Below are 20,422 nucleotides of genomic sequence, written 5' to 3'. Positions count from 1 at the left end.
TTACGGTGCATAAGTACTGCAAAGAACAAAACCAAAAATGCATGACCCATGTCTGTGTAGCACACTCACCACTTGGTAGTCACTATGTTAGTGATAACATGTGACAGGAGCCACAGTGTAACTTGACCATGCCGAGAAGACAGGAGCGTCCCTGTACTACCAGGTTTTCATGCTCAGCTGGGAGAAAGACAGGCTGCACCACCAGCAGAGTCCATGACTTGGTTCACAATAAATCTAAATGTATGGCTAATTACAGACAAATTTTCTGACAAGTTTTTCAAACATAACACAATTCCAATACTCTCAAATGACCCTTTGCTTTTGTCCAGCTACAATTTTTTAAAAATCACTTCTCAAAACTCAAGTTGACCATAAGTATCCCCAAATACTTCCTGACTCAATCACACAGCATATAGTTAAAGATGTATAAACTGAATGGCACAATGCTCAATATAGCAAAACGGACTCATAGCCCTAAAATTTTCCATGGCACTGGGTCTTCCAGAAATAATAACAAAAATTATTCTCCAAGTATAATCTCTTTTCCAAACAATTTTTAAAAGCCACTGTAAATATATTATTGTCAGCTGGTCAAAAATTTTTCATTGATCATGCTGTGATTTTCAGTCAAAATAAGAACTCCATATGTAAAGTGAAAACAATAAATGATCTGGGACAAAAGCAGTGTGCCCTCAGAATCTATTCCATACAACTTTAGACCCCACACATAAGAAGCTCGAAGACAGAATACAGAAATGATGGAATCAAGAAAGAAACAAAGAAAGCTCTGGCAATTACTCTATCATTAAAGTCCTGGGTAAAAGAAGCAATTAATGCATTGCTCTCCAACCCACTATCACTTAGATTTGTGTTCCATTCTCTCAAGAAGCACAGTTGAAACATTTCTCAGTAGGGAGTTATAAAAGTTGAGTCAATCTCAAATGCTTAGCCTTGATTGTTTTTTACGTGCCTGACTGTCTGAAGACAGGAATACATGCCGATCCAACTACTAATCCCGGCAATTAGTATGGCCAACGGTATAGCTATGAACAAATGTTTCCTACGTATGACTCCTCACATCACGGCAAAGCCAGCCTTACTCTAGTTAGGAAATTAAATTTTAGTTTCAGCTTTTGGATCTCGATCTTTGCTTTCTTTTCATTTTTTTTTTAACACTGGGTAGTGGAAATAAAAATAAAATCTGGAATTAGATGGGAAACAACAGCCATTTCACTTTTCATTTTAGCCTTTGAGCTACTGGTAGCAAAACTTAACTAAACAGTAAAAGCATTCGTTACACAGCAAAGGGAATCCTGTCCACAAGACTTTCCGGCAAGGTACTAAAATTAAAAATCTGCCCAAACAAAACCAACTTTCGTAAGTTACAATCACATGTCACCCTTTTTTTAAAGAAACCAATAGCAGTTTAAGGAAATGCAATAGAAATTTCAAACTTTTTTTTCCAAAACTCTAGCACTTTTAACTAAAGTTATAGCCACAGGATCCCTTATCTGGCTTCTTTAATAAAATAATTTATTTCAGAGTTCTGCTTTGATTGTGCTGCTTCATAATTAAACATTTATAGAACCTTCATTTGAGATGTATAAAAAGCAACAACACACACTTACATAGTTCCTTTAAAAAATATCCCTCTGGGGGTGCTGGGGTGGCATAGTTAGCTGGGCGTCTGACTCTTGGTTTTCACTCAGGTTGTGTTCTAGGGTCGTGGGATTGAGCCCCGCTTTGGGCATGCACTCAGCGCAGAGTCTGCTTGGAGTTCTCTCTCCCTCTCCCTCTGCCCCTCCCACCCTCACACATGTGCTCTCCTTCTCTCTCTGAAATAAATACATCAATTAATCAATCAATCAATAAAAATAGAAAATATCCCTCTGGCTGAAATGATTCATGGCAGCAGAAGGTTTGAATTATGGATGGAACCACTCAAAATCTGACCATTTTCAGTATTCACAGAGCCAACTAGATCAACAGATGCCTCATCAACAAAATTAAAGACAAAGTAAAAAAACTGTAATGGAAAAAAGATGAGCCAAGGTTCAGCGTCTTCCAGGTCAGGAGAGACACCGGGCTTGTCACCATTCTTCAATTTCCTCGCCATGGAGGTCAGCAGGAATTCAATATTTTACTTGAGGGGTCAAGAAGGAGCAATAACTTCCCTTTAAGAGTGATCCCATCGTTTAGGAAGAAAATTAAAAAATAAGGTGATGATCTTCCCGTGTGATTGGGTTATAATAATTTTGCAGAACTTCACAGGTGTATCAGAAGTGCTTTAGAAATTCCATAGGGAGAAAAATATGACAATCCTTCTCTACATATTTTGAAAAGGGCATGCCTGAACAAAGACCCTCCAGTGTTCACACATATTGGAAAACACCATTTTGGAAGATGACTTTCTCACAGTGGGTGAAAGAAGGTTCAAGACCAAACAATCAAAAAAAAAAAAAGATTTGCTGGTAAACAAGACACAATTCTTTTTAGAAAGTAGGTTCTGAAGAAGTCAGAGTTGCTAAACTACGATGATAAGCCTAGATTTTCCCAAAGTATCAAAGATCTGGTCTATCCTGGACAAATCAGATACTATGTTTCAAATATAGCATTTTATTTTGCTGACTTTTTCACAGGTCATGGTGCATTTATTTTAATAAAAGGGGAAAATCTATCTCAACCGTGTTGTTTTTACAGATAGTGACATTAAAGAGATTTTTGCTCACATTTGATCCGGATCTTGATAAATACATACCCACCGTTGACAGTTTCCTTTCCCTGGCTCTGCAATAATATAAAGTGAAGTTGAAATATATAAGGAAAAATAAGATGGGTCAAAATAGGTTAATGGAGGGTATGTGACCAATCTGCAAAGTTCAGATAAAATGTTTTGCCTTACATACTGAGGTGGGAGGACGCACAAAGACCAGTTAAGGAAGAGTCACTTACTCTGTGCTTACTAGTACGTAGTGTGGCAGTGTCAAAGGGAGACAGAATTTTTTATAAGATGAACAGGAGAGAAATAAAATAGGAATTAGCATTATTGAACATCAGCTTTGTGATTGTTGCTTTACTTATTTTATGTCAGTTGATAATCACAGAAGTAGACATCATTGTTCCTATTTTATAGCAAAGAAAACTGAGGCTCGGAGGAGTAATGAACACTGTTAGTGGTATACCTCACATCCGTTCCTCCCTTCTTCTCCCTAAGAAAACCCCAATCCAAGTCACTGGTCCAGAAGTGGGCAGAGATGTCCAATCAGACAGAAAGACGGACAGTCCACACCTGTGGGGAGGTTTCTGACTTCCTCTGAATCCCATAATATATGGATGGGAACCAGCTTGAGGAAGGAGCCCAAAATAAAGTTGGAGCTGATAAGAAGTCTGGCACAGCAGGAAGATGCTAAGAACCTAAACTACAGAACTGACCAACCATGGAGCCTGTCCTACCTCTGGATTTCTTGTGAAATAATATATATCCTGATCACTCCAGTGAGCCTGAAGGTAGTTTCTGACAGCGTCCTAACTGATACAAGAATTTTATTTCTTCAAGGTCACCTGCAGTAAATGGCAGAACAAGTGTTTGAACGAACATCATTCTGGCTTGAGATTGGGCTTTTTCCACTAAACCGCACTGTGGCATGAACTCTGATAAGTGTTTTTTCTCATGACATGATCATGCGATGTGAGAGCTAGGAAGGATCTTACCTCACCATACATTAGGAAAATGCATTTACCTCATCAAAATGTTTTAAGCAAACACAGAGGAGAAACGTATCACTAGCAAGAATTCCCAGAATTTCATATTCTGAAGAACTTCTCATTTCATTTGCATTTAATTTTTAGTAGAATATGAATTCATATGCCTTTAATAAATGGAACTGAGCTCTTAAAGAGCATTCTAAGTTATTATTAATTTTCTTAGGTGTGATAATGGTATTGTGGTTATGTAGGAGAATGTCTTTATTCCCAGAAGATGCATACTGAAGCATTTAATGGCAAAGAATCATGATGTCTGAAACTTATTTTCACCTGGTACAATAAAGCATGTATGTAGAGAAAAAAAGGGAGAGTGAACCATAAAGCAAACACAGCAAAAGGTTAATAATTACTGAGTCTAGGTAGAGAGAATATGGGTGTTTGTTGACTTATTCTTCCAAGTTCTCTACATGTTTGAAAGTTTTGCAGTAGAAAGTTTGAGTGTGGGGGAATATGGTGTGGGAAATAGTATGGATGTACACTGGAATAATCTGGGGACTTAAAAAAAAATACTTAAATGAGGGCCTCACCCCGGGGTTGTGGCCTAGGCACAGGTAATCCTAATGTGTATCATTGGTATGGTAGAAAGAGCCTAAACTTTGAAGTCACAACTCTAATAGTCCCAATCCTGTTAAGAAAACTCTGAAAATTTTTCTAGACTATTTTTTATTCATGAAAAATCGCCAGTGTTTTAAACTTAAGCATTAATCCAACAATAAAGAAATTTCCCTGAAACATACACTGAGTGACATAAGGAATATTCAGTTAATAGTAAACCATCACTAACCCTTCTGTGCTGTGCTCAAGACCATGGGGCATGAAGAGTGGAGCAGACTTAGTTCTTCCTAAACAAATCTACTCATAAAGTCTATGGTTTCACATGCCAAAATTTAGTTTATAAAAATGAAAAAAAAGAACAATATTTAAGAGGAAGCATTAAGCTATTTAACCTCTTTTAAGAAAAAGGTCTTACCAAAATCATGTTCTTTACTCCAGGCCAAAAATGAGTCATAATCTGTTAAACTATAAGGAAAGGAGGATTTCTTGAAAAATACACAACTCCAATTCTCTAAGTTCAAATGTGTGCAATTTACTTAAAGATACTCCAGTGAGTCTTACATATGGAAAAAAGCTCTCTAAGGTCCCATATCTAAATTTCAGCTGGCACATAGGCCTCCTTAGTTCTATTTGTCTTTCTTAAAATATATGTGTCTGGGGTATGGGATAGAGATGAATAAATGGTAGATAAAATAGAGAAATAAAAAAACAAATGACAAACTTTAAAAATATAATTCTTATAATAGGGATTTTATCTTGAAAATATACCTTATGACTTAAGTGCCTTTTAAAAAAGTTTTATTGATATACAATAAATGCACAGATTTAAAATGTGTAATCTGGTAAATTGTGACATATGTATATACCCTTGAAACCATCATAGCAATCAAGATAATGAACATAACTATCCTAGGCAGCCTTTCCAATCAAAGAGATGTGTGATGGTTCTTGCCCAGATCTAGTTTTCAGGAAAATAAATTTTTTTTCCTTTAAAGATTTTATTTATTTTTATTTGTCAGAGAGAGAGAGAGAGAGCACAAGCAGGGGGAGCGGCAGGCAGAGGGAGAAGTAGGCTCCCTGCTCAGCCTATGTGGGGCTCAATCCCAGGACCCTGGGATCATGACCTGAGCCGCAGGCAGATGCTTAACCAACTGAGCCACCCAGGTGTCCCTAGGAAAAGAAATTCCTGATAGAAATTGTTATTTAAAATAACAACAATAACAACAATAAAGAAATCTATACACAAGTGTCCAAATACTTTCACCAACAGATAAAATATACATTGATGTTTTGGATTTTTTTCCCTCTAATTTATTCTAAGAGACGAGCATTTGATGTATTATTCTATCTTAGATTTAGGTCCAAATAAACAAACAAGTGTATTCTAAAAACAAAGAAATTCTTAATATTTTCAAATACCCAGGGAAATGAAAACAAAAGCCATAGGCACACAGCATTATGTTTGAGAATTTAAATACACACATGTATCAAGAATTTTGGCTAATTCTGAAGCAAAACAATTTAGAAAGATTACATCTACATATTATAGCAATACATACAGACTTCCTAAATTTGGCATATTAGGCCCAGAGCATGCCTATGTCACAGGCAGGGCTGCTCCAGGCAAAACTAAGGAAGAAAGTGTATCTCCAGTAACCGACAAAAGCCTCAGTCTACCCTTCTTTCTTCCCCTCTCAGTGTTGCTTCCGCTTTTCAGGAAACTCCCCTTGTTTACAGGGCCCTCATTAATATATCAGTCTTCCTAAACCTATGGAAGAATTTTTGGCCTCAAGAACCTAAACCATATCCACGGTGTCTATATATATTCCATTCTCAGGTACAGTTTCTGCTTCCCACAGGCATTGCTAGTGAATCAAAGAAATGGCTAGGATGTGGGCTCTGTTCCCTCTCCTTTCCCTTCCTTGCTGAGCAGTTGCAGTAGCTAGAAAGGGGACTGCACTACCCTTAGGGGCCTGAGGCACAATGAAAGCCTGCTAATCATCTTTGCCCCAACTGAACAGGAAAGATGGAGTCCCATGAAGGCCAGCCAGGGCCCCCAGAAGGCAAGTCCATTGGACCTAGGACTAGCTTACTATTGCGGCCCACAGGAGACTTCCCATCAACCTACATCCCATGTTGCCTAATACAAGAGAGTTAATGTTCATGTGGGAATCTTTGTCTCCCCAAATGGACTGTGAACACCATTATGAACAGGTGCCATGTCTTATTAGTCTCTGATACCCCCAAGCACTTGGGACATGTATCAAATATTCACAAATAAAAATTTAAAAATTATATGATATATCATATTAATGCTATTTGTACTGCAAAAACACTTAGATATATCTAATGTCTGAGGTGGAAATGTATACTAAGGGTTTTATTTGTTTCTTTAAGAAATTACATGGTTTTAACAATCATGGAAACAAAAAATTAGTTCTTTACGTACACTAGACAGAGCAAACTTAAGGCTTTCTTGTTAATTGTGCAATATAGCTGAGATGACTACATTTCCATTGCGCAATTTTCAGCGTTACACATTTTTTTCAGGCTCTGTCACAAAGAAAACAAAGCAAAGGGAGAAAACAACTTTAAAAGTGTAAAGAAGGGGCGCCTGGGTGGCTCAGTCAGTTAATCATCTGCCTTCGGCTCAGGTCATGATCTTGGGGTCCTGGGATCGAGCCCTGCATAGGGCTCCCTGCTCGGCAGGGAATCTGCTTCTCCCTCTCCCTCTGCCCTCTGCCCTCCGCCCCCCACTCACGTGGGCCCTCTCTCTCTTTCTCTCTCTCTCAAATAAATAAATAAATAAATAAAATTGTAAAGAAAACCAAGGAGAAATTTCAAACCCTAACCACCGGTAGGTTTCCCAGGGTTCATAAATTGAGGATGACTTCAGGATTTCGAGTGGAAACATCCAGCAACATTATAGGTGTTTAATATTTCAACTCAAACTCAAATGATAATTGTGCATTCAAATGGAGTTTTGTTTCAGGAGTTAGGATTCTTTTTATACCAAGTCGAAGGACATAAAATCCATATGAAGAAATCTTACTTTTTTCCAGAATATTACACAATGTTTAGTTATGACTACTCCATATAGTAAATAACAAGCTCTATACACAACACAGTGGTTTGGAATTTAATTTCTACAAGGACAGGAATATTTGTCTCTTTTCTCCACTGCTGTTATATGTGTGCCTAGTAAGAACAGCTGATCCATAGTAAGCATTCAGTAAATATCTGTTGAATGAACAGAATAAATGAATGAATGGAAACCAGGAATGGGATATAGGTGTGCCAAAAAAAAGAAAAAAAAATCAAATTTTTCTATGAGGCATAGGCTTCACAAAGTACAATTTCTGTAAAAATCTCTTATTTAATCAACTCTAAAATGCAGTTTATCTAATCTTATATTTGAAGTGTTTAAATTAAAAAGTAACAATGGACTGTTTGTTATCTAAATCAAAAGGAGTCATTTTGTTTAATCAAATTGAAAGGTTTTCTGCTACTGATGTCTGAATAATATCAGATATTTAGGGAAACTATTAAACATTCTCTCCAAATCAATGGATTTGGGTCCTTAGGAAACTTTCTACTCAAAGGATTTTTATGTAAATCTTTTTTGTTTAAAAATCCATATTCGTTTTCATACCCTTTGATTTTCTGGGTGAAAAGAACCCTTAAAATCAAAACAAAAGTTAACTCAAAGGGATACATTTCATTTGAGTTGAAGCCATGGAAGACAATAAAGCTGATGGTTACTTCACCAGGAACCATTAATCATTCAACAATGGTGAACCCTGGAAAACCTCACAGTGGACATGGTCTGATGTTCTGTCTGGTTTTAAGGAGTTAACAACAAAACAAAACAAAGGAGCTGCTCTTCCCGTCTAATGTGATGCTCTCAGGCCAGCCACCCCCAACATGGTCAGGTGGCGATGGTCATTGCTGAGACAGCTCCGGAGCTCACCAGCACCCTGGACGCGGAGCAAAAGGAGGACAACAAGGCTGGGATGTTTGAGATGTTTCAAGGTAATGTGGGCAGAAAAAAATGCTGTGGGTATCCCCCAGTAAAAGAGGTTAACAGAAAAAGCAGTAAATAATAAATATGTCACAGTCTTCCCTTTTCACCACCTCATGTAAGCTAAAACTCAGTTGTAGGTTTACAAAATAGCTCCTGAAGTCTTATGTAGATAAGATGATCAAAGAGCTCATCTGCTGAGATAAGGCAGAGCAAATTTTCTACACAGAAAATTTTATATTTTGACTCAGTCTCATAAAAGCAGACTGAACTAAATGAAAACCCCTACTCCATACCTTATAAAGAGGCAAAGGCGAAAGAGAGCTAAAGAAAAAACCTGCTGTGACTGAGGGAAAAGAAACCAATGCAAAAAGAAGATGAGAGCAAATAAGAAAGATGCTGCATTAAAGAAAGACAAACTCGTGGAAACACTAAGAAAATTAAAAACAACAGTAGGACAAAGGGAAGAGGGTTGTGAAAAACAGATCAAACTGAAGTAAAGGATGGACTGTTTTGATCATTTTATTTCATATGTTAAAAGTAAACATTCAGTACTATAGAGTTATACATACCACCACACAAAATTATAAACATCAGGGTAGACTTCAAGTTCAAAAGTGGAAAAGAAAGCTAACTGTTCCAAGTTTCTATCAGTTGGAAACTGAACAATAAGGACAAAGGGACAATATATTTTTTTAAAAGTTGCTTTCTGTTTGGCAACCTTGCATCCGAGGGTCATTGTTCCCAATGCTTAATATTAAATGGAATAAATATTATTTCTCATATGTCCCACTTGTCTTAATAGGTCTTACACTGAGTACACTAGAATTTCATTTCCACTTAAAAAAAGTGAGTAACATCATGAGGTTGTGACCACTCTTCTCTAATAACCAGGAAGAGGAAAAGCTAAATTCAAAGAAACTTACATAATGTGCTAACTCTAGGCTTTTGACTTTTAAAGACGGCTAACTCACTTTTAGGGACAAAAGAAAAAACAAACAAACAACGAGTTGCTTAACACACAGCCTTTCTACAGGTGTCTTCACTCATCTTCCCAAATAAAAGATTAGCTGGAATAAATGAAATCCTCCAAGCCACTATACATCTTCTGAAATGTGCACATTTCACATTTGAGGTACAAAATAAATGAGCATAAGGAGAGGTCCTACAGCCAAGTAATCCTTCTGAAATTTGAAAGTAAATAATGTGATTAATTTTTCTCTTTGAATATAACTTCTAATGGAATCTGATATATCTGAATTTTTTTTTCCTGCAACACATGAGCAGGATTTATAAGCTTTAACTTAATAAAATGCGTTATCTCATCGATACATACTTTGTTCTGCAACATCAACATCTGCTATAACTCAGGATACACCAAAATTCAGTGTTAACATGGAAATCCCATTCAATTAAACCAAAGTTCCTTGTCTCTTTAAAAGGTACCTTATATATTCTTGTGAACACACCAGTAAGAAGTCTCTTCAAATACAAAGTTAAAAGGAAAAATGCCCTTCAGACAAAAGATCTAAAAGGTTACAATTTTTAAATAATGATAAATAAACATCCATTTCTAAATGCTAATGTTTATTTTGTATTTGCTTGCATTTTGTCCTTCTCCAGTGCTTTTATAAAAAGCACTTACAACCCCTACAAAGTTCTCTCAGAGTGAGGGGAGAGTAACTGCCTTCCCTCGTCCCACTGAAAGGATAAGAACATGGAGAGTAGTGGAAGTGAAGTGTACGACCTAAGGTCACGTGCCAATCAGTAGCACTGTTCAGTCTAGAACTCCATGGACCTCAATTCTAAGTTTGTCAATAGATAATGCATATATTATTTCCCCCTCCTTTTGATCACTAGCAGAGTACACCGTTATCCATTTTCTCAATGTCAGAAGATAAGGATAGAAATCACAAGTCCCAAAAGTTATTTCCATCCCTCTCTCCTCTTCTTTCCACACAGTTCTTCACCAGAAACATTGCTTTTTTAAAAGTTGGAGACAGGGCGCCTGGATGGCTCAGTTGGTTAAGCAACTGCCTTCGGCTCAGGCCATGATCCTGGAGTCCTAGCATTGAGTCCCACATCGGGCTCCCTGCTCAGCAGGGAGTCTGCTTCTCCCTCTGACCCTCTTCCCTCTCGTGCTCTCTATCTCTCATTCTCTCTCTCTCAAATAAATAAAATCTTTAAAAAAATAAAATAAAATAAAAGTTGGAGACATCATATACATCTGTAAAATGCTAATAAATACTCCAATGCCTTCACAAAAATGTCAAGGGACAGAGATATGGGCTACAGAAACAATGTCATGATAAAATGTGTCAAGCGAAAAATAAGCAACTTCCCATCTCACAGACCAAACACTTAAGTGTAGTTTCTGAGTCCATAAGTTAATGTTTTTAAGCTTCATTTGAGATAGGCTGCTTTAAAAGTACATGGGGGGAAAAAAAGGACGTTTACTAAATTGATTGTTTTAGCCAATAAAAATGCAATATATTCAGCTAAATTGGGTAAGTGATGATTTAAAGAAAGGATTATGTATACAGAGTTATCCATGGTGTAGTAGATAGTTCACATATTTGAAAAGTTTTAAACAATGTTATGAAACACTGTACACTCCTGAGTAGATCAGTATTCAGGTTTCTTTGCTGAGGATATCTCTTTCATGAAAGCCATTTCTTGCATTTTATAATTTCAGAGGGCACAGTAATTAAACTGCATTTTATTGACAAGTAAAACAGAATGATTCTAGAAACGAAGGAGCTGGTAGGACCCATCAATTTGCTTATTTAAAAAAATATATTCCCCTATTGTGCAATGCTTATTAAGTGTGCACTGAAGTTTAAAGTTTAAGGGTTTTACTTACTAATTGCATATATCTCCTTTATGATTCCTATTACACTATTTACTACAGCTATTTCAAAAGTTAATTATTTACTAAGACGGCTCAAGAAAAAAGAGTCTCACTCTTGAATGGAAAGAGAAATAAGATTTGGTCCTTAAGGAAATGATGTTGCTTTATTTTCACAGTGTGAGTCTGATAAATTCTCTTTATTCTTATTAATTCTGAAACCAATAACAACATCATATCATCATTTGGGACATTCAAAATAGAATATGTATAATTCCTATTAATTGTAATAACATCCAACTTAGTGACAAAGCTTGGGAGACAGAAAGTCTTACAATAAAAAATGGACATGTCAGATGACAAAGAAAGATATTCAATATGCACTTTTCAGACTATTTCAAGTTTAATTTTCAAAATGAAAAGTATGTTCTTAATAAAACGTAAGTCATACTGTAATTCCCCTCATTTACTCTCTATTTACAAAAATAATAATTGAGAATGTAAAAATTCAATTCAATACTAATAACAGTATTCTCCACACTGTCACTATCACTTATGTCATTCAACTACTCATAAACAACTTGAGAATAACAGTATTTAATTTATTATACAGCATCCGTTAAGTTTACGTACCCAACACTCTCCTAGGCACCAGAGATTAAATCACAAATGAAACACTATTCTTACCCTCAAAGAACTTTCTGTTTAGTAGACGAGAAAATCACGGTTAACAGCAAATGTGGGATACCATTATAATAGAGGTATATACAATCTGGTATGCAAATCTAAATGAAAGGGACTGACTCAACTCACCTAATAACTAAATTTCATAAAGACCCATATAAACTCCAGTTTAAAAGTATAAATCCATCAGAACATCATGCATAATAAGAATTCTGCTTATTTCATTGACGGCAATAAATCTTTATCATTACCAAAAATTTACTTCTAAAAAATATAGCCATCCATGTTTCAAGACATACAAGGAACAACAGAGAATTAAATTTGAAAAGATGTACCAAACACTAATCAAGACCTTTGCATAAATTAACTCATTCTAACCTCACAATAAACGTATGAAGCAACTGCTGCCATTATTCCCATTTTACAGATGAGGAATCTTAAGTTAACTTGACCAAGGTCACAAAGATAACAAGAGGAAATTCTGGGACTTGAACCTAAAGAGCTTGGTTCTGAAGGCCACACTTATAATCACTACAACTCCCTGCAGATGGTGACGATGATGGGACAGCTAACACCCAATGCTCTGTGACATGCACTCTCTTATTTACCTTTATAGCAACCCTTTGAGGAAAAGTCATCCTTTCCATTTGCAGGAGAAAACCAGCACAGGCCAGGTTTGAAACTTGCCCAAGGTCAGATAGCCGTCAAGGGTAGGCGGCAAGATTCAAACTCAGGCAGCAGGGCTCCACTGTGCTAGAAGGCCTCTCAATGATTCAGTCTTAGACTCATGAAAAAGGCCATAGAAAATATTTATTAAACAATTCCAAAAGGCTTTGTATAAGTCTTCTAAACACTTTGCAAGGTTTTGGGGCTTATGACAAGCATTTCCTTACGATAGCTTTTACATTTGAGTCAACATTACTACTTTGGGTTGATCATAAACACATTTCTGCTCTTTAAAAAGAAATCTTTCTGTAGAAACTTGGCAGATTTCAGTACAGGAACAGTCTATTCTTTAAAATTAAATTTAGTAACAACTTATTCTGGTTAGTCTGAAAGAGGAGAGAATGAACTACTAAGAGGCCTTTCCTGTACTTTAATATTTCAAAACATGTTTGGTTTGGCCTAATTTGAATCTTGTGGACAACTAGACCAGAACTTAATTCAAAAAGAGTATTTTTGAATTTTTAAATTTTTAAATAGGCTGAATTCTCACAAGTGACCTCAGAAGCCGATTCGGAGTAACTATTTCTCATAATTTTTACTTTTATCTCAAATTAAATATTAAAGATGCATAAGGCAAATATTAAAAATGCATATATTTTCATAAAGCATGTACAGGCAGCAGGTACCTGTACCTTTGAGTCACCCACAACCAAGGAACAAAATTAAATTTTACAAAATTCTGTAGCATGACATTGCTTAAGAGCAATGAAGTACACCAAAAAATGGATATCAAAAGAAAAAAAAATCCATATTTATCTTTAACACATCCCACTGTGCCCAGGGACTGAGAAATAAAAAACTGTGTGGTAATGCCTCGCTTGAATAGAGGTGAGATAAAGATGAAGTGTCAAGCTAGATTTCCATCTTACCTTGCTTTCCTCCAACAGGTTCAAAGACTTCAGTCTTTGATACTGAATTCATTTTTTTTTTTTCAAAAGGGAACCCATAAAACTATTTTAAAATAAAAATACTAAGCCATGCCACTAGGCAACCTGTCTTCCCTTGCTCTATCCCCACACATTCAAATTAGAAATATCTTTTGCTTTGCCTTTATTAAATAAAAGTTTAACTTTGATTTAGAGTAAAATGTACCCATTAGACGTTTTACACTTTTTGCAGGTCATAGAGTCTATTAGATCCCATCGCTGACTATTACCGCTCACTAAGCATCCTAAAGACAGAAAACATGCCATTACCGCTCATTTTATAAGCGTTATAATGCCCCGATGGTGGAAGTCTGGCAATACCTAGAAATACAGCAAAGCTGGTGAATAAGGAGTCGAGGGGCGGAGGGAAGAGGGAGCGAGGGAGGGAGGCAGTCGCCACCTCAAATCCACGCCGGACCAGGAACCTCCAGCCCACAACGTGATCCCTGCCCTCCCCAAAGTGGACCGGCTACATTTTTCCATATCCCCCCAAAACCCAAGACGGTACTCACCCTTCTGCGAAGAAGTCGGCACCGGGTCCAGCTCCGAGACGGGTCGGGGTGGCAGCGAGGGAGGGGACGTCTGGGCTGTGGGCGGGGGGTGTCGGTGCGTCACTCGAGTGCAGGACGGTGAGTTCGAGGGGTGGGAGCGGAGAGGAGCAGGGCAGTCAAGTCACAGCCGAAAAAGGAGGAGGGGGAACGGAGGTGGGGGTGGAGAGCCCCTTCCCTAAAATAAACCCACCGGCCCCTGCGACCCCCTGCCCCAGGGAGGGAAAATAAATCAGGGGAAATAATGGACTGACAAATCTCTAAAACGACGAGGAGCGAGGAACAGACTTTAATTTAAAGGGGGGAAATTGTGCGAGGGCTGGAGGGGAGATAGAGAGAAGTGGCTCTGGATCTATCCCATGCCTTTGCAGTCCCCAAGCAGAGGCGGCTGGCAGAGGGGAAGTTGCAGCGGCTCCTGAGGAGAGGGAGGAGGAGGAGGAGGAGGTTACACCGTAACAAGTACAGACAGACAGCCATGGATCAGAGGGGTGCTGCGAGCAGGGGCGGCCGCGGCGGGGCGAGCGGCGGCGGTAGCACCCCCTGCTCGCTCGCTCAAGACATTTAATTGGATTGATGGGTTGTGCAGTGACTCACAGACTTTACAGAGTCGTACAGCAGTCCCCGCCCAGCTGGACAGGGGAGATGCTGCGGGGACGGGCGGGGAAAGGGGACCGAGGAAGAGCCGGGAGGGGAGGAGGCGATTGAGAGGGCGAGGCGTTGGGGGGGCGGGGAGCGGAGCGGAGCGAGTGGCGAATGGCGAATCCCGCCGCTCCGACGGGCGTGGGCGTCGGCCAATCACGGCGCGACTCCATAGGCGGCAGGCTTCGCCCCTGGCCCAATGAGTCTTCTAAGGACACTGCCGCGAAGGGGGCGGGGGAAGTGGAGTGGGGGGTGGGGAGAGGTGGGTGGACGTTGAAGTGGGGGGTGGAGGGAAAGATGAGGCGCCGGAGACCGGCGGAGTCACTCTGCCCTCCTAGCGCCAGAAGTGCGCCTTCCGCCAATCCGAAGACTGCGTGGGGGTGATGGACACAAGCGTGTGACCAATGAGGAGGAGAAGGTGCCGCCCCGATCCAGAGGGGAAGGAGTGGGCGGGCCAACGCCTTGCCCTCCCTCCCGCCGAGTTCGGGTCAGTCACGCAAATAACAGTGTGAGGGCTGGGGCCGGGCGGGGGAAGGGGGGCGACGGAGGGGCAGTGCTGCTGGCGGCGTGACAGCGTTAGGGACTGGCTGTGCTGCCGACTCCGCACCGGCAGGAGGAGGCGGCGGCGGAGGCTGGCTCCTTACTCAGCTTGCAGGCTGCTTCTGCAGCTCTGCCTCTGCCTTGCGCGGCTGGGGAGCCCCTGCGGCCAAACCCCACTCCCGAGGGGCAACCAAATTTGGAGTGAATCGGATCAGAATTTTGCCCCATATCCCTGCAGTGCCCACTCTGAGAGACAGCTCCTTGTGACGTCCTGCGGAGCTGTGCTCTGGGATCTGAGGAAGCTGGAAGCCAGAGACCCGAGGGTTGGCAATGGCATTAGCCTCTTTGCTTGCCTGTTTTCTGGGGAAGTCAGGGTAGGGTGTGGACAGGTTGAAACAGCTCCCGAATACATACCATTTCTTTATTGAGCTTCTGGAAAAGGCCCTTCTTAATCTGGCAGGAACGAAGCTGTATGGGCTTTGCCTTTTAAATGTGTATATGCCTTACCTTCCCTCCCGCACTACTCTTTCTCCCACTTCTTTGCCCACCCTCCTTGCCGGGTACTCTGATGGCAATGCTAGGGAGCGCTCACTGCTAGATCTTCTCACTGCTCATTCCCAGGAGCTATGGCTTTTTCTCCATTTCTTGCCTACTGTCCAGTGATCATTTTACAGCCCTTAACACTTTCCACGCATTATTACTTGGAAGTAACTTTAATTACCAGTAAACCTGACTGGAGATGCTCACAAAAGCAAAGACACTGGCAAAAATCCACTTTCTTTCCCACAAGGTGCATTTCTGCGCACTATTTGAAATTTACAATTGCTTCCTACCAAGAAACCAAGGAAAGACAAATTATTGCATGCCTACAAAAAGATCTTCAAATCCACTTAGAGTACCTGATACCCATTTTTCATAGACAAGTCAACTAGAGAGACCTAAGAGTTGACTTAGGTTCTTGAAGTAAGCAAGATAATTTTTTTCATAATTATGAGATTGAAACCTACAGTTATCTGAGATTCAGAGAACAGATAATAAGCCAACACAGATGCTTACTCTAGACATATTGAGACTTTCCTTGATTATTGTCATTTTAGCGTACGGAGCCCTGAATCCTGACTGTGATACTCAGCCTGACACCTCTTACCTCTTTTCTGATTTTAGCCCTACTCCATGACTTCAGCCTGTAGTCTTTTTTTTTTTTTTTTTTAGATTTTATTTATTTATTTGTCAGACAGACAGAACAAGCAGGGGGAGCAGCAGGCAGAGGGAGAGGGAGAAGCAGCTCCCTGCTGAGCAAGGAGCCAGATATGGGGCTCAATCCCAGGACCCTGGGATCACGACCTGGAGCCGGAGGCAGACGGTTATTGGACTGAGCCACCCAGGCGTCCCATCAGCCTGTAGTCTTGAGTCCTGGTTAAAGTGTTATCTTACATTCTGTATTAATAACACAGAAGAAGATTTTGAGTCTAGACATACACTAGGATCTTTTAGAGAATCTCCAAATACCCAAGTTTAGCATCCTGTGGCAGAAGTTGCCCCCTTACCCCCTTATTGGCATGCCTTCAGTCTCTACCATGTGTCATTTTCTAATTCTGTGCTCTCTCAATTCCAGTATTTCTTAAATGGTTGTCCAAGGCCCACCCAGATTCCTGGGTCTGCATTCAGATCCATTGAATCATCATTTTTGTAGGCGGGACCTGGGCATCTGCTTTTTTAACAAATACCCCAGGTGACTTGAATAAATATTAAAATATCAAAATAAGCATTTGGTTTGAGAACTCCTATTTATTCCTTCCTTTGGAAAATTTGAGCACCTGTATTTATTTGTTTCTTTTTTCTTATTTTCCTTTCTCACACATACCTATTTCCTTTCTTCCATATATTTCCAGGCTATTTTTATGATCACTTCCCTTTCTACATTTCTTGTACACAAGTGTGTATTATACACTGGTAGGGTGATCCCTGAAAAAGAGGGTGAAGCTGGCAAATTGTCTTTCATAAAAATCATAGGCATACCTTATAACCATGATGCTTAAAAGTATAGAGAAGACAGTTAATTTTATAAGCTTAAAAATATCACAGTGATCAATGTTATATATGAACCTATAATATGTGTGAGACTTACTAGTTTATAGTTTCAAAGTGCACAGAGATAGAATTTTTCATATGTAGGAGTCACATTTCAAAATTCAAAGTTCACCATACAAAAAATATATTTATATTGTTATCACAATTTTTCTTCTAACCAGTGGAGTGAAACTAATGATGTACTAAGAAGGGTAATGATTAAAAAAAAAAAAGTACTATATGAGATTTTTGTTGCCTCAGACCTGAGTACACACATGCAACATTTAAATAGGAACCTGGGGAAAAGTCTAGGAAGACTTTAAGTGTGTTTGTCACAGAGAAGCAGGATTTAGTTCATTTTTGTCTAGTTTTCCTTTTGCTTACTTATTTTACTTTCTAATTTATGATTTAGAGTCACATGTGTATTTTTTAACATCTAAAAATAAATAGTATAAAAATATAAAAGATATAAAAAATAAATAGTATAAAAAAATCTAAAATAAAAAGTATATGAGCAATATGTGATTATAAACTATTTCCCTTTTACTACTATTTAGATATTTATATGATTGTAGCTGATCTCAATTAGATTATAAGCTAGTTAATAAATTAGTTTGAATATATACTATCCACATAGATCAGGAAGCTATAGCACAGCTTTTATTGAGAATAGAGAATTCAATCCAGGAGTCCTAGAATTCCCATAGATAGAGACTAGGCAAGCATGAGCTCACAATCCAAATTACAAAACAAATGAAGAAATAAAGCCAGCACAAGCAAAGGAAGTGGAAACAGAAAAAAAAGGAAATTAGCAGAATTAGATTCTAAATCTGAAAAAGGACAGTTTAAGAAAAATATAGGCCCATTTCACTTATGAATGTAAGTGCAAAAATTCTAAATAAAATACTAGCTAACCAAATCCAACATGCCTACTCCGGTGAACTAAGAAAAACCTTGAGCCTCATTTTCCTATCTTTAGTTTAGACATCTCTCTAGCTTCCTATCTAGCCACCTATCATGAAAATATAATAAATAAAGTGGGGTTTATTCCAGAAGCTCAAGCATGATTTAATATCAGTAAACCTATTGGTAATTCATCTCAAAAAGACTAAGAGAAGGGGTGCCTGTGTGGCTCAGTCGTTAAGGGTCTGCCTTCGGCTCAGGTCATGATCCCAGGGTCCTGGGATCGAGCCCCCCATGGAACCCCGCACAAGCCCCGCACACGCCCTGCATCCAGCCCGCTATCCAGCTCCCTGCTCAGCCGGAAGCCTGCTTCTCCTTCTCCCACTCTCTCTGCTTGTGTTCCCTCTCTTGCTGTGTCTCTCTGTCAAATAAATAAATAAAATCTTTGAAAAATTAAAAAAGACTAAGAGATAAAAACATTTGAGAAAGTGCATCACTTATTAATAATAAGAACTTCTAGAAAAATAGGAATAGGAAGAAATTTACTTAACTTTATGAAGGACCAAAATATACAACAAACTATTACTTAACAACTTTACTTAAAACACATTCCATTTAAGTATGGGATCAAGACAAACTTGCCACTACTGTTTAACATGATAATGAAAGTCCTGGCTAACAGGATAAGATTTGTAAAAGGAAGAAGATATTAAATGGAAGAATCCAAAGGAAAGAGATAAAACTGGGATTGTTTGTAGTAACTTGATCAACTAATAGCTATTAGAAATAATCAGAGAAATCGGCGAGGTGACAGAGATGCTTTTCTCCCTTTCCTCCACTGTACTACACTTTTTTTAGCATGACACATAGCCAACCAGAACAAAGACATCATTTGCCAGCATCTCTTATAGGTAAGTAGTGCCATGTTCCAGGTAATAGGTTAAAAGTGGCATTGGTACATAAATCTTAGAAGGGAGAAGGTATGCCTCATCCTTTTTTCTACCATTTGAAATGAAGACATAATGGCTGGAGCTTGAGCAGTTATCTTAGACCATGAGCTGACCTTGGGTATGGAAGCCACACTCAGTGGAGCAACAAGACAGAAGGCATCTGCTATACCAGCACTAGCCTTAAAATATCTACCTCAAGTCTTCTTGAACTTCCTGAATAAACCTCTAACTCATGCTACTGTTATTTTAACTTATGGGTATATGTGTGTATGTGTGTTGTGATGTTACTTATAGCCAAACCCCATCCTAACTGTTACAGCAAGATCCTCAAATACAAAATCAATTCATGAAAACCGGAAGTATTCCTACACACTAGTACTAACAAACTAAAAAGGAAGATACTATTTACAATAGCAGCAAAGCTATAAAGTCTCTAGCAATTAATCTAAGAAAGAATGCACAAAACCTTTATGGAAAAAGATGTTAACTCTGTTAATAGACTTCAAAGAAGACCTAAATAGGGTTATGTATAATGTTTGTGGATAGAATAATGACATTATTAAGATATCAATGATCTCAAAATTTATTCATAAACTCAATGCAAACAATTCAAACTTGTAGCAGGATTTGAGGAATTTAAACATTTTAAAATGCATGTGGAAGACTAAATTCCATACAATCTGGTCATTTTTTAAAAAGAAAATCAGAGAGGGGAAATTTACCCTCCCATATAGTAAGACAGAAGTCATAGTAACAGACATGTAGAATAGTGGAACAGAATAGAGAACTCAGAAAGAAACCATTTACCTACAAGAACTTGGTATGTGATAATGGTGATGTCACAAAGCTATGAGGAAATCACATTAAGATAGTCAACTATTGCTACAATAATAATACTACATAACAGACAACCCCAGAAAATCAGTGGCTTATAGCAGCTATTGTTTTTTCTCCTTCTTGGGTCCGTGTGTGAACTGAGATTTGCTGATCTCATCTGGATTCATCAAGACTTGATTGGGCTCTGCTGAATTCACTGGGCTTGGCTCCAGGACACAGGTTAATTTCAGGTCTTCTTCACACGTCTCATTCTGGCAATTACAGAAGCTCAAGAGGTAAAGCCAAGTCACTCAAACACATTGAATACCTCTGCTCCCATCACATATTCTAACATTCCATTGGCCAAATAAGTCACACGGCCAAGTCCAACATCAGTAGTAGAGGGTGCTACAAAATCACATGGCAAAGGG

At 38.8% G+C, this 20,422-nt stretch overlaps 1 protein-coding gene across 3 annotated transcripts in view; it reads right to left on the bottom strand.

The window, feature by feature from the left end:
* The window catches only part of SERTAD2 (SERTA domain containing 2), a 109,587-nt gene extending 94,899 nt beyond the window's left edge, over window positions 1-14,688 (bottom strand). For all 3 annotated transcript variants that reach the window (XM_028093857.2, XM_028093858.2, XM_028093861.2), the window contains exon 1: window positions 14,038-14,688. The gene's annotated coding sequence lies outside the window, so the exon portion shown is untranslated. The remainder of the gene's footprint in view (window positions 1-14,037) is intronic.
* Between the last annotated feature and the right edge of the window lie 5,734 nt (window positions 14,689-20,422).

The sequence above is a fragment of the Eumetopias jubatus genome, unplaced genomic scaffold, assembly GCF_037043125.1.
Source record: "Eumetopias jubatus isolate StellerSeaLion01/CBP00866 unplaced genomic scaffold, mEumJub1_p1.0 scaffold_9, whole genome shotgun sequence".
NCBI classification, from domain to species: Eukaryota; Metazoa; Chordata; class Mammalia; order Carnivora; family Otariidae; genus Eumetopias; species Eumetopias jubatus.
Note: the sequence above shows the minus strand (reverse complement) of the source record. Positions and strands in the feature narration are given on the sequence as shown.